Source organism: Trachypithecus francoisi, unplaced genomic scaffold (genome assembly GCF_009764315.1).
Source record: "Trachypithecus francoisi isolate TF-2019V2 unplaced genomic scaffold, Tfra_2.0 Lachesis_group16, whole genome shotgun sequence".
Lineage (NCBI taxonomy): Eukaryota > Metazoa > Chordata > Mammalia > Primates > Cercopithecidae > Trachypithecus > Trachypithecus francoisi.
In genome coordinates, this window is record NW_022681461.1 from 19,555,743 (window position 1) to 19,570,689 (window position 14,947).

Consider the following 14,947-nt stretch of genomic DNA (forward strand, 5'->3'; position numbering starts at 1 on the left):
ACAGAATAAGCAAAACGATTTTGAAAAAGAACAAAGTTGGAGATATATTACCAGGCGTAAGGCTTACTATAAAGCTTCAGTAACCAAGATAATGTGGTATTGGCATAAGGATAGACATTTGTATATGTCTAAATATTTATATATCTATCTATATGTATACATCTTCACAGAACAGAATACATACATATCTATCAATCGATGTCTATCTACCTACCTACCTACATACCTATCTGTCTACCTTGTTATCTATCTATCTAACTATTCATAGAACAGAATAGAAACTCCAGAAATAGACCTATACAATTGATTTTTGGGGGGGCAAATGTTCTAAGGTAATTCAATGGGAAAAGTATAGTTTTTCAATAAGTGGTAATAATAATTGGGCCCAAAAAATGAGCTTCAACCCTTATCCTCACACCATATACCAAAAATAATTCCATATAGATCATAGAGCTAAATGTTAGAACTAAAATTATAAATATAGGCTGGGTGCAGTGGCTCATGCCTGTAATCCCAGCACTTTCGGAGCCCAAAGCAGGTGGATCACTTGAGGCCAGGAGTTTGAGACCAGCCTGGCCAACATGGTGAAACCCTACCTCTACTAAAAAATACAAAAATTAGTCAGGTGTGGTGGTGCATGCCTGTAATCCCAGCTACTCAGGAGGCTGAGGCATGAGAATCACTTGAACCCAGGAAGCAAAGGTTACAATGAGCCACGATCATGCCACTGCACTACAGCCTGGGTGACAGAGCAAGACTCTGTGTCAAAAAAATAAATAAATAAAATAAAATTATAAATATTCTTGAATAAACTACAGAGGAAGATTTTGTGATTTGGGGCTAGGCAAAGATTTTTGGTAGGACACAAAAAGCATAAACTTCATAAGAAAAAATGAATAAGTTGGACTTTTAAATGTTTGCTTCTCAAAAGACTCTGTTAAATACATGGAAAGACATACCACAAATAGGCATGAAATCTTTACAAAACATATATGTGATAAAGAATCTGTATCCAGAAGTGTGCAGGACTCTTACTATTCAATAACAAGAAGAAACTAGTTCAATTTTTTTAATGTACAGAAGATTTGAACATACACATCACAAAGGCTATACAAATAGTAAATGAAAAGACACTCAATTTCTTCAGTTAATAAACAGCAACTAAAACCATAATGAAATACCATTACATATTCATTATAATGACTAATTTTTTTTTTTTTTGAGATGGAATGTGGGGAAATGAAAGCTATCAGACTGTTACTATGTCTATATAGAAAGAAGTAAACATAAGAGACTCCATTTTGTTCTGTATTTGAGATGCTGTTAATCTGCAACCCTACCCCCAACCGTGTCCTTGCAAGAGACATGTGCTCTGGTGACTCAAGGTTTAACGGATTTTGGGCTGTGCGTGATGTGCTTTGTTAAACAAGTGCCTGAAGGCAGCTTGCTGGTTAAAAGTCATCACCATTCTCTTAATCTCAAGTACCCAGGGACACATACACTGCAGAAGGTCGCAGGGACCTCTGCCTAGGAAAGCTAGGTATTGTCCAAGGTTTCTCCCCATGTGATAATCTGAAATATGGCCTCGTGGGAAGGGAAAGACCTGATCCTCCCCCAGCCTGACACCCGTGAAGGGTTTGTGCTGAGGAGGACTAGTATAAGAGGAAAGAAGGCCTCTTGGCAGTTGAAAGAGAGAAAAGCATCTGTCTCCTGCCCGTCCTTGGGCAATGGAACATCTCGGTGTAAAAACCCGATTGTATGTTGTATTTACTGAGAAAGGAGAAAACCGCCTTAGGGCTGAAGGTGGGACGTGCTAGCGGCAATACTGCTCTTTATGCACTAAAAAGGTTTATGGAGATGTTTGCATATGCATATCAAGGCACAGCACTTTATTCATATGTCTTACTGCTGACCTTCTCCCTATGTTGATCCTATTATCCTGCCACTTCCCTTTTTCTAAGATGGTAAAGATAATGATCAATAAATACTGAGGGAACTCAGAGACCGGTGCTGCCAAGGGTCCTCTGTATGCTGAGCGCCAGTCCCCTAGCCCCACTTTTTCTTTCTTTATAATTTGTCTCTGTGTCTCATTTCTTTTCTCAAGTCTCTCGTTCCACCTAATGAGAAACGCCCACAGGTGTGGAGGGGCAGGCCACCCCTTCAACGGAGTCTCTTTCTGTCGTTCAGGCTAGAGTGCAGTGGCGCAATCTAGGCTCACTGCAAGCTCTGTCTCCCAGGTTCAAGCCATTCTCCTGCCTCAGCCTCCTGAGTGGCTGGGACCACAGGCACCCACCACCATACCTGGCTACTTTTTTGTATTTTTAGTAGAGAAGGGGTTTCACCGTGTTAGCCAGGATGGCCTGGATCTCCTGACCTCGTGATCTGCCGGCCTCGGCCTCCCAAAGTGCTGGGATTACAGGTGTGAGCCACCGCACCCAGCCTATATTGACTAAAATTTAAGTGGCTGACAATAACAGCATAGGCAGGAATATGGTGCAACTGGAGTTCTCAGACATGGCTGGTGGAAATGCAAAGCCACTTCAGAAAACAGATTGATCATTTCTCATGTATTTAAACATACGCTTACTACATCACCCAGCAATTTCACTACTAGGTATTGACCTGACTTAAATGCATACAGATGTTCATACAAAGAATGTAAAGGTTCACAATGGGCTTTATTCATAGTAGCTCCAAACTAGAAGCACCCCAAATGTCCAACAGGCTTAATGAACAAACAAATCTTGATTATTCACAAAATGGAATACTAGTAAAGAACAATAAAAAACAATATGATTTATGCATAAACATAAATAAATCTCAAAACCATTAAGCGCAGTGAAAGAAGCCAGACTCAAGAGACTACCTACCTTATGATTCTATTTTTATGACATTCTAGAAAAGGTTAAACTATAGTGACAGAAATCAGATCAGTGGTTGCCAAAGAGTGGAGGTGTGAGAACAGAGTCGAATGTTATGTGACAGAAGGCAATTATAGTGAGTGATTAACATGTGCTATACCTTGATTGTGGTGGTGGCTACATGACTACATGCATTTGTCAAAACTCATCAAACAGTACATTTAAAATACATGAATTTGGCGGCGGCGATGGCGACATGGAGAGTGGGGCCTACTGCGCCGCGAAGGCTGGCGGCTCCTTCGACCTGCGGAGCTTCCTGATGCAACCGCAGGTGGTGGCGCGCCCTGTGCAGGATCTTTGCCTTGATCGTGTTCTCCTGCATCTATGGCGGGGGCTACAGCAAGTCTAAGCAGATGTACTGCGTATTCAACCACAATGAGGACGCCTGCCGCTATGGCAGTGCCATCAGGGTGCTGGCCTTTGAGGCCTCGGCCTTCTTGGCGGCCAACGCGTATTTTCCCCAGATCAGCAACGCCACTGACCGCAAGTACCTGGTCATTGGTGACCTGCTCTTCTCAGCTCTCTGAACCTTCCTGTGGTTTGTTGATTTCTGCTTCCTTACTAACCAGTGGGTGGCCACCCAACCGGAGGATGTGCCGCTAGAGGCCAACTCCACGTGGACAGCCATCACTTTCAGCTTCTTTTCCATCTTCTCCTGGGGCATGCTGGCCTTCCTGGCCTATCAGCGCTGCAAGGCTGGCGTGGACGACTTCATCCAGAACTACATCGACTCCATCCCAGACCTCAACACTGCCTACGTCTCCTACCCAGCTGCATCTGTGGACAACTACCAGCAGCTGCCCTTCACCCAGAATGCGGAGACCACCGAGGGCTACCAGCTGCCCCTGTGTACTGAGTGACATTCGGGGTGGGAAGGGGGGCAGAGAGGACCCTCCCCTCTGCCCTGGACTTTCCCACGAGCCTCCTGGAACTGCCAGGCCCCCTCCTTCGCCTGTCCCATCCTGTGCAACTCACACACAGCTAAGGAGCCTCCCAGCCTGGGGCGCTGGCAGAGCCACACCTCAAGTGCCTGCGCCCAGAGGGCTTTAGTCAGACACACTCTTCCAGGGCACTTTTAGGAAAGGGTGTTTAGCTAGTGTTTCTCCTTGCTTTTAATGACCCCGGCCCTTCCTGGAGTGGCTAGAAGCCAGCAGGCACCCATGTGCTACTGACAAGTGCCTCTGCTTCCCCCCAGCCCAGGTCAGGCTGTGGGAGCCGCTGTTTTCTGCCAAAGACGCGGGGGAGCCCTCACACCTGCCCTGTGCAGTGGGGCAGAACCAGGCTCCTGTGTCCTCACTCAGGTTTGCTCCCCCTGTCCCCACTGCTGTATGATCTGGGGGCCAACACCCTGTACCAGTGGTCTCTGGTCTGCCTCCCATGGCGTGGGGGTGGGGCTCGTACCCACAACACTTCCTCCTTGCTCCCTCTCCTGGCAGCAGGGAAGGTCTTTGCCTGACAACACCCAGCTTTATGTAAATATTCTGCAGTTGTTACTTAGGAAGCCTGGGGAGGGCAGGGGCTCCTCATGGCTTCCAGACTTTGTCTGTGCTCAGTGTATTATAAAGCTTTGGAGGAGATGCGCCGCCCTGGGATGCTGTTTGAAGATGGAATAAACGTCTTCTCATTCAAAAAAAAAAGAACAAAAAGATGAATTTTATGTTTTGTAAGTTATACCCAATAAAGCTGACTAAAATTTCTAAAAATATTCTGTTCATTTCTACCTTTTACTCCCTCACATTCTATAGTAGTTATTAGTGCTGTTCATCAAAGATTCCCAGCTCCCACTTTCCAAGCACATAATGGGTTTGCACTTCTTGGTTCTCTTCTGATTGGATGGGGCCATGTAACTAATTAGGGCCATTGAGTCGTGAGAGGAGTAATATCACTTCCCTATGGGATAGCTTATATGACCATGCAACAAGCTCCAGGACCCTCCCTCTCCCTAGGCCAACAACCAGCAATTTTGAGATTATGGCTGCTCTATCAGCATGAGCTTTGATAGACTCCAAAGACAAAGTTTCCTTCTGAGCTAAATAGATATGGAACATGAATAACAAATAAATTCTTGTTGTTTGAAGCCACTGAGATTTTAGGATTGTTGGATGCCACTGTATAATTTTTCTTTTCCAGGATGATAAAGAAGATGGTACCCAGAATTGCTGGGGGTGCCATTTAAAGAATTATATACAAGTGTACATATGTAGAAAGATACTACTTTTATACATGCTTAGGAGAGGCAAGGAATTTTTTTTCAGTATGGGAGAACGCTTTCCAGATTTATGTGAGGGGGAAATACATGTTTAACTGTTACCTAAGATAACTTGGAAGGTAGATTTGTGTTCTGAATTAGTTCGTAGGCCTGGGGAAGAGGTTGAAAACCAGAAAGCACTTGTTAATTGTTATTATTATTATTGTTGTTGTTATTATTATTATTTTTATTTGAGATGGAGTTTCACTCTTGTCACCCAGGCTAGAGTGCAATGGTGCAATCTCCGCTCACTGCAACCTCCGCTTCCCAGGTTCAAGCAATTCTCTTGCCTCAGCCTCACCAGCAGCTGGGATTACAGGTGCCTGCAATATTAATTATTATTAAATTAATTTGAGAAAACATTAAAATAAAGGCAAGGGTTCAGTTTATTAGAAGAATAAAAGAGAATAGAGAGAGTTCAGAAATTCAGGGACTCGCAGATTTTGAAAACGTAACTCTTTCTCATCTGCAATTGGCGAAGGAAGAAACCAGGAAGACCTTTGGGTGAAAGTCCAAACAAAAATTTGACACCGCAGTTTCTTTTAAATGAACAATAAGGCTCAGGAAAAAGATAGTCATGATAGCATGACTTTCCCACCAGAGCCTGACAGACTCATGTACCCACAAGCAAATTGAGAGAGTTATGAGAATGAGAAAGCCTAGGAATACTGCAAATGTAACATGCATGTCTAGAAAATAACTTGAGTGTGGCTACTGGCACATTGGTGTTGATAGGAGTCAAAAATATAAATAGTTTGCTATACTTTTGGAAGTATCATGAAGCAACAATTTGGGGAGGGACTTGTTCTTCACATAGAGGGCACATGGAACAGTAATGCAGTAGACACTTTGGAGTATGCCTGTTGGGGCAGTTCTATAATATGGCCACACATTTTTTGACCCTCTTTTCATCTGTGCTTGTTACTGCTTTGACCAATAAAGCACAGCAGAAGTGACACTATGTTCCTTGTTCACTGGAACACTCATTTTTAGAGCCCCGAGCTGCCGTGTAAGAGGTCCATCTTACCTGAAGAAGCCCAAGTCACAGGGGAGGCTACTCATCTAGCTGTTAGGTAGACAGTGCCATCTAAGCACATCCTGCAGCCATTTCAGCCTAAGCATAGAATATATGAGTGAAGAAGCCATCTCAGAAGTGAATCCTCCAACCCAGCTCTTTATCAGCACCCCACCATTCAAGCCATCCCAGTCCATCCCAGCTGAGACCCAGACATCATGGAGCAGAGAAAAGACTGGCACACAGTGCTCTGTCTGAACTTCCGACCTACAGAAACCATGAACAGAGTAAAATTTGGTATTTTACACCATTTGTTGAAGTGATTTGTTAGGTAACAATAGATGTTATGGGCTGAAAAGTGTGTCCCTTAAATTTATATGTTGAAGTCCCTAGTACCTCTGACTGTAACTGTATTTGGAGATAGGGCCTCTATAGAGGTAATTAAGTTAAAAAAGGCCATTTGGGTGGGCCCTAATCCAATTTGACTGGTGTCCTTATAAGAAGGAAAGATTAGGGTGTGCAGAGAGGCACCAGAGATGAGTGAATACAGAAGAAAGAGCATGTGAGGACACATTGAGAAGGCTCCCATCTGCACGCCAAGGAAAGAGGCCTCAGATGAAACCAAACCTGCCAACGCTTTGATCTTGGACTTTCATATAGTTTGGATACTTATCACCTCCAAGTTGCATTTTGAAGTTTGATGCCCAGTCAGCCAGCCTACTTGTACTTGACTTATACTTGTAATCCCAGCACTTTGGGAAGCCAAGGCGGGAGGATTGCTTGAGGCCAGGAGTTCGAGAGCAGAATGAGCAACATGGCAAAATACCATCTTTAGAGAAAAATTTATTATTATTATTATTATTTTTTTTTTTTTGAGGCAGAGTCTCGCTCTGTCGCCCGGGCTGGAGTGCAGTGGCCGGATCTCAGCTCACTGCAAGCTCCACCTCCCGGGTTTACGCCATTCTCCTGCCTCAGCCTCCCGAGTAGCTGGGACTACAGGCGCCTGCCACCTCGCCCGGTAGTTTTTGTATTTTTTTTTTTTAGTAGAGACGAGGTTTCACCATGTCAGCCAGGATGGTCTCGATCTCCTGACCTCGTGATCCACCCGTCTCGGCCTCCCAAAGTGCTGGGATTACAGGCTTGAGCCACCGCGCCCGGCCGAGAAAAATTTAAAAATTAGCTGGTCATGGTGCCATGCACTTGTAGTCCTGGCTACTTGGGAGGCTAAGGTGGGAGGATGCTTAATGCCAGGAGTTCAAGACTTCAGTGAGCTATGATTGCACCACCACACTCTAGCCTGTGTGACAAAGCAACACCCTGTCTCAAAAAATAAAAAGAAAGAAATTCAGCCAGGTGCAGTGGCTCAGGCCTGTAATCCTAACACTTTAGGAGGCTGAGGCAGGTGGATCACTTGAGGTCAGGAGGAGTTCAAGTCTAGCCTGATGAATATGGTGAAACCCCATCTCTACTAAAAACGCAAAAATTACCCAGTCATGGTGGCATGCACCTGTAATCCCAGCTACCTGGGAGGCTGAGACACCAGAATCACTTGAACCTAAGAGGCAGAGGTTGCAGTGAACTGAGATCGTGCACCACTGCACTTCAGACTGGGCAACAGAGCGAGACTCTGTCTCAAAAGAAAAAAAAATTTATCCTCAATATTGGAGGTCACGATGAATGGCTTGGTGCCATTCTTGTGGGATTGAGTCCTTATTCTTAGTTCCTATAAGATATGGCTACTAGAAGGAGCCTGGCAGCTCCTTCTCTCGTTCCCTCCCTTGCTTCCTTCCTCTTACCATGTGATGTCAGCTCCCCTTCACCTTCTGCCATGAGTGGAAACTCCCTGTGGCTCTCACCAGAAGCAGATGCTGGCAACATGCTTCCCGTACAGCCTGCAGAACCATGAGTCAAATAAATTCATTTTCTTTATAAATCATCCAGCCTCAGGCATTCCTTTATAGCAACACAAAAAGACTAAGACAGACTTCTAGCCTCCAAACTGTGAGACACAAATTTCTGATGTTTAAGTCACTCAGTCTGTGATACTTTGTTATGGCAGCCCTAGCAAACTAACATATACAGATAAGTGGAACCACTGCCAAGCTCAAGAAAAATATTTTCTCCCCCACTTCCAGCCAACTCTGCCAAAAACACTGAGACTCCTGTATCCTTTTTTTTGAACTGTGACCTTCATCCTTAACATTTACTTAAAATCTAGGCTTGGGCTCATTACTAAAGCCTAAAGAATAGGATCCTCTCAGATGGAAATTGGTTTTAGGATTCAGAGAGAACTAGGGAATTTCCTCACTGTGGGCCCAGGAGTAGAAAAATCAGAGGTGAGTTCATGGAGCAGACACTCAGGAATAAGCAGGTAAAACTGACTGGGCAAGTTCTGTAAGATTTTTCCATTTTCTAATCTAGAAGAACCTTTTTGAGGGGCAGCTATATTCAGTCTCTTCTGAGAGATAGCCAAGGATCCTTATTGTAAACTCTCAATCTTGATTAAGTTAACTCAAGTTGGTTTCTATGACTTGCAGTCAGGAAATCCTAAATAATCCAAGTGCCAGTTTGGGCCTCATAACTGTGAACATCCTTGGGATGGAGTCCTGGACAGAAGCACGTGAGGGGACCCCTATTCCCAGCTTTCAACTCACCCCTAACATGCCCAGAAATGACTGGAGAGACTTTTGGGGAGGTCAAGAGGTCTTACATGAACACTTGGGCAAGATGGGTCAGACAAATTTCAGTTATTATGGTAAATATGACCTTATCCTCACAGCCTTCAGAGGCCTGAGGAAATTTGAGTTACAGAGAGATAGATGAAAAAAAAAATGCAGAAATCTGTGACAACAGTGCCAGGCAGACCAAAACTCAGAATGAACTGTGGTTTCCAAAAAGTGCTGAAGAAAAAAAGTCACTTCAGGAAGAAACACAAGGCAAATTGAATCCTCTGGCAGTGTACTATGAAATGGCTGGCCACAACGAAAAATACATCAATCAATCAAAAAGTTTTTCAGGAAGAAGCTTCATGAGCCAAAAAGGAAGGCCTCTGATCCAGCTGCTAATAGGAGAGGAAAAGGAAGCAGACCACAATTATTCTTTGTCAAGCCTGACCTAAGGCTGGTCAGGCTACAGCAGGCCCAGACTCCACAATGGATTGGTTCTGTGATGGGATGAGGAGAAGGAGAAATGCTGGAAAGCCTAGCTTGGAGAGAATCCAGGAGGTCAATACACTAGTCAGCAACTCAGTCCTAGCCAATGACTCAGAAGCTTCTTGTCCCTATGCAGTGACACATATATCCTGATAGAGAAGCAAACATGTCCTGATAGGCACACACACCCTGATAAAGAGCTACATATTTCCTGATATCAACAACACATATGGTAAATTTAATGATCATCCCTGAATACTCACATCCTAGAGAGGACAATATTTTTCTGCACCACTGATTCCAGGCCAATCCATGAGGTTAGCTCTGGCCAGTGAAGTGTAAGCAGAAGTGGCATGCATCATTTACAGACAGTCACTTTTAAACCTGGTGTGTGATTTGCTGTTTCTCCCTTTTCTCAACCACGAGACTGGTAATGTTCTAGATAGAGGCCTATCCATTAGCCTGTGTCCCGGGGTGAAAGGAATATGAGCAGAGCTGCAATGATTTGTAATAATCATGAAATGTAATGAGAAATAAATCTTTGTTACAAGGCATTGCCATTTGGGGTACTGAAGCATAATCTTGTGTATTAGTCCACTTTCACACTGCTATAAAGATAATACCTGAGACTGGATAATGTACAAGTAAAAGAGGTTTAATTGACTTACAGTTCCTCATGGCTGGGGAGACCTCAGAAAACTTAAAATCATGGCAGAAGGCAAAGGAGAAGCAAGTACTTCTTCACAAGGTGGCAGGAGGAGAGAGAGTACAGGGGAAATGCCAGACACTTATCAAACAACCAGATCTAGTGAGAACTCACTTACTATCATAAGAACAGTATGGAGGAAACTGTCCCCATGATCCAATCACCTCCCACCAGGTTCCTCCCTCAACATGTGGGGATTAAAATTCAAGATGAGATTTGGTTGGGGACACAGTCAAACCATATCACCTAGCCTCTCCTGGCTCTTACAACCTGCAAAATCAATAGCATAGCACGGTGATGACAACAGAGCATTTCTCATTACCAAGAGGAATCTACAGGCTTCAGGGGATGGCTGGAAAAATGTATTACAGGAAGTACTGGGGCAGCCCATCAGAAGTTCAGGAGTAAGATACACGTGAGAATTTGTTTGTAAAAGCACAGCATCAGAAATCCCCTGAATAGCAAATATGTTATTTATTTTTACTCCAACTGGAAAAATAATGGGCTGATGAAGTCAAATAAAACAGAGGTTATATTGTATTACCGAAAAGGATTTTGTTTGTTTTGCTTTGTTTTTTAGCTAGGTTTTGGGCCAAAAGGAGATAAAGATTAACCTTACTTAATTGAGGAAGAAGATAAATGGTGACAGATTGTGAGAAACAAACTCACCCATTGAAAACCAAAGAATGGACTCAGAGACCTAGAGAACAGTGAAAGTAAGATTTTAATGACAGTTTTGCAAGACTGGGTGTTTGATGGACAGGCACACCCAGCACAGTGTTTTTGTTTTTTTGTTTTTGAGATGGAGTCTGGCCCTGTTTGCCCAGGCTGGAGTGCTGTGGCGCGATCTTGGCTCACTGCAAGCTCCGCCTACCGGGTTCACGCCATTCTCCTGCCTCAGCCTCCGGTGCAGCTGGGACTACAGGCGCCGCCAGCACGCCCGGCTAGTTTTTTTGTATTTTTAGTAGAGAGGGGGTTTCACCGTGTTAGCTGGGATGGTCTGGATCTCCTGACCTCGTGATCTGCCCGTCTTGGCCTCCCAAAGTGCTGGGATTACAGGCGTGAGCCACTGCGCCTGGCCCAGCACAGTTTTAACAAGCACTTTATCCCCTAGTGCGCAAGTCCCTCCCCCAGTTCCTTATAGGCTGAGTACTATGGAGTCACAATCCTTCCGGACGTTGCCTATTGATTGTTGGGTAGGGGATTTAGGTATTTTCTTTAGGGTTGTCTTGCTGCATTTTGTTGCAGCCCACAATGCATTGTGATCCTAATTAGCTCAGGGGCTCTTTAAGTGTTTGACTTACGACCTAAGTAGCTGGGCAGGCTGATAAAAACAGAAAAAGTGAGCTATTTTGCAGGTTAGTAAACTTTTATCTTAGACTAAACTGTTTTGGTTTGGGTGACAGCAACCAAGGTGGGGGCTGGGAGCTGGCAAGCAGGCATTGGCTAGCGGAGTAGGGGCCTAGTATATCTTGTTTCTTCTGTAGTTTGCTGACTTAAATTGATTTAAGGTACTTTGTCTTGGAAATGGACCACTGTGTGCATTATTTCCTTAACAGATGCACGCACAATCCCTATAACTACTGTTGGTTTTGGATATGGTCTTTTGGATGTAGGACTCAGGATATGGTACTCTGCTGATGGCCCAGGCCATAGTCCATTGGATGTGACTCCTTTTCACATACAGTTTCTGTCTCCATTATCAAAAAGCCAGTTCTGGCTCCCTATTTATTTTTCTATTCTTCACAGCAGCCTTACCTTGCTTTAGGCAGTTCCCTTTCTGGGAACAGGAAATGTGTCCCTGAACCTCTGCTTGGGGGCAAGATCCCAATTTCCCTGGGTCCAAATGTCCCTTTGCTGTCTAGCTGCCTCCTGGATTCTGATGTCCCACATCTGGCTTACTGCCCACTTGTGAAGACACCGGTACCATCTTGGAATCTTCTGTCTTCCATCTCCTTGCTGGCCCTTTGCCTGGAATAAAACAGAAATGGTTGGGACCCTAGGTCACCATTCTTTCCTTGCTAACCTGAGACTCTGTATTTGTCTCAACATTCAATCTCCTCTGTGTTGCTCCTACCCAGTAGTAACTCTTGTTTCCAGCTCTCCTCTACCACTATGAAGCTGTGCTTATCACAAATCAGAATGACAGCTGATATAAATTAATGGGAGACTCAATCTTTAAAATGACCTCAACTCGTTTTCGTAAGTTAGCTAAACCAATAGAAAAGAAAAGACTCCAACAGGAAAGTTTACTTTTTTTTTTTTTTTTAAGAGATGAGGTCTCACTATGTCACTATGTTACCCAGGCTGGGCTCTAACTCCTGGGTAGAAGTGGTCCTCCCACCTCAGCCTCCGCAGTAACTGAAACTACAGGCTTGAGCCACCACATCCAGCAATGAGGAAGGTTTTGTAGGCACACTCAAAAGTGGAATGCCATGGCTCCACGATGGGGAAGATCCGGCCTATCTGTTGTTCATAAAAAATGGGCCTGAGGTATAATCAGATTGACCACAGGAACCAGTTGTGTAGCTGCCAAAAAGCTTTCCAAAGAAAACAGGAATTCATCTGTCTTTAAAATATTTTTGCCTATGTCTGGAGGAGGTGGTAGGCTCCTACTTATGAGGTTGAGGTTGGTCAGAATGGCTGGATTAAAACATTGAGACCAGTCATGGTGGCTCATGCCTGTAATCTTAGCACCTTGGGAGGCTGAGGCACCAGATTGCCTGAGCCCAGGAATTTGAGACCAGCCTGGGCAACATAGTGAAGCCCAGTCTCTACTAAAAATACAAAAAATTAGCCAGGCATGGTGGTGCACGCCTATACTCCCAGCTACTCAGAAGGTATGAGAATCGCTTGAATCCAGGAGGCAGAGGTTGCAGTAAGCCGAGATTGCACCACCGAACTCCAGCCAGGGTGACAGAGTAAGACCCTGTCTCCAAAAAACAAAAATAAAAAATAAACATTAACTTGAGCAATGCCGTAAAATTCACACAAAGTTGGAGGAACTATTCTAGATTAAAGAGTCATGAAAAACAAATGCAAATGTGAGATCCTTTATTTGATTCTAGATTTACAAAATAGCAGAAAGCATTATTTGCATAATAGGAAAATTGTATATGGTCTGTACCTTATATATTATTAAGTGTATTAAATTACCGTTAATCTTCTTAAGTGAGATAATGACATTGTGGTTTTGAAGACAATGTCCTTGTTCTTAGAAGACACACACTGATGTGATTTAGCATGAAATGGTACGATGTTAGCAATTTATCTTCAAATGATTCAGCAAACATTTTATATATGTATCTTTTTTTTTTTTTTTTTTTTTTTTAGAATTCTCACACACTACTGATGGTAGTTTTTATTGTACAACTCCTTTTTTTTTTACAGTTTATTCTAAAGCTGACTGTATTTATACATTATGAGCCAGAAATTTCACTCATAGGTGTATAGTAAATAAAATGCATACACATGTTCACCAAAAAATGTTAGTGGAATGTTTATAGCAGTACTATTTGTAACAGCTTAAATCTAGGAACTATTCAAAAGTGTATCAACAACAGAATGGATACACAAATTGTGGTCAATTTACAGGTGGATGCTGTATAGCAGTGTATACCATACAGCAACATAAATGAATTTCATATATATAATGTTGAGTGGAGGAGGCAAGACACAATAGATTGTACATTGGATGATCCTTTTTATGCAAAGTACAAAAACAGGCAAAACTATTCTATGTATTGCAAGTTAAGATGTTGAATACTTTGGTTGGGGGACCAGGTTGGGGGTGTTATGTGACTGGAAGGGAAGATGAGGAGAGATTTTGGGTGCTGGTAATATTTTGTTTCATGATCTAGATGCTTGTTACATGAATATGTTTAATGTGTGCAAATTCATTGATTATATATATAATTCATATATATATATAAATTTTAAAAGCTTTAAGAAGTCCTGCTGCCCACTAGCTGTATATATCCTATGCAAGATTATATGGTGCCCACTCTGTACCAGTATTCTGAGTACCTTATAAATATTAATGCATTTAATTATAATCCTAGAGTATTGCTGCTGTTATTATTACTATTATTATAATTATTATCATTTAACAGAGGAGGAAACTGATACACAGAGTCCTAACTTGCCCAAGCTCTCATGGCTGGTACATGTTGGAGATGGAATTTTAACTCAGCCTGCCTAAGGATTTAGAGTCCTTAACCAGTATAATATGCTACTGCCTTAAAAACTGAACATCTTTAATCCCAGCACTTTGGGAGGCTGAGGTGGGAGGATCACTTGAGTCCAGGAGTTCAAGACTGCAGTGAGCAGTGATGGTGCCACTATACTCCAGCCTAGATGACATTGCTAGACCCTGTCTCTAAGAAAACCATTTCTTTGACTACCATTTTCCCTTTTATAAAATCAGCATAATAACACATCAACAGTTGACATAGGATCAGAAGATATATTTGATCATTTGTACTATCCACAAGGTACTTAACTATTGTTGACTAAAAGTATGTCTGCTTCACTTTTCTGACCAAAGCTGACTGTAGATCTCCCTAGTTCAGGGTCAACAGAGTTTGTTATTCATGTACTATACTTCCTTCTCCCTTTTCAGGTCCCTGTGAAACCCAACGTCCTTAACACCCTGCAGATTTTCTATCCCCTTCTCCCCTTCTCTCCCCACAGCCAGTTCTTACACTTTGGGGCTGCTCTGTCTGAATAGTACAGAGCTTCCCTGCATTTTGAACTTAACTCAAAATTAACTTGTTCTATATTTTAGGGTTGCTAACTGACAAGAACTCATCTAATTAATATTATTCCACCAAAGTAATGAAGCTACAATAGTCAGGTTTTCAGCTGACTATTGTTAAAAATAGTCAGCTGAAATCCAAAGAAGGG

The 14,947-nt window shown here is 43.0% G+C and overlaps 1 pseudogene across 1 annotated transcript; it reads left to right on the forward strand.

Annotated features, from left to right (window-relative positions):
• The first annotated feature begins 3,117 nt into the window (after window positions 1-3,117).
• Window positions 3,118-4,399, forward strand: LOC117099312 (annotated as a pseudogene). The gene is made up of 2 exons (XR_004443759.1): window positions 3,118-3,438; window positions 3,579-4,399. The product of XR_004443759.1 is annotated as a putative synaptogyrin-2 like protein (transcript).
• The last annotated feature ends 10,548 nt before the right edge of the window (window positions 4,400-14,947 follow it).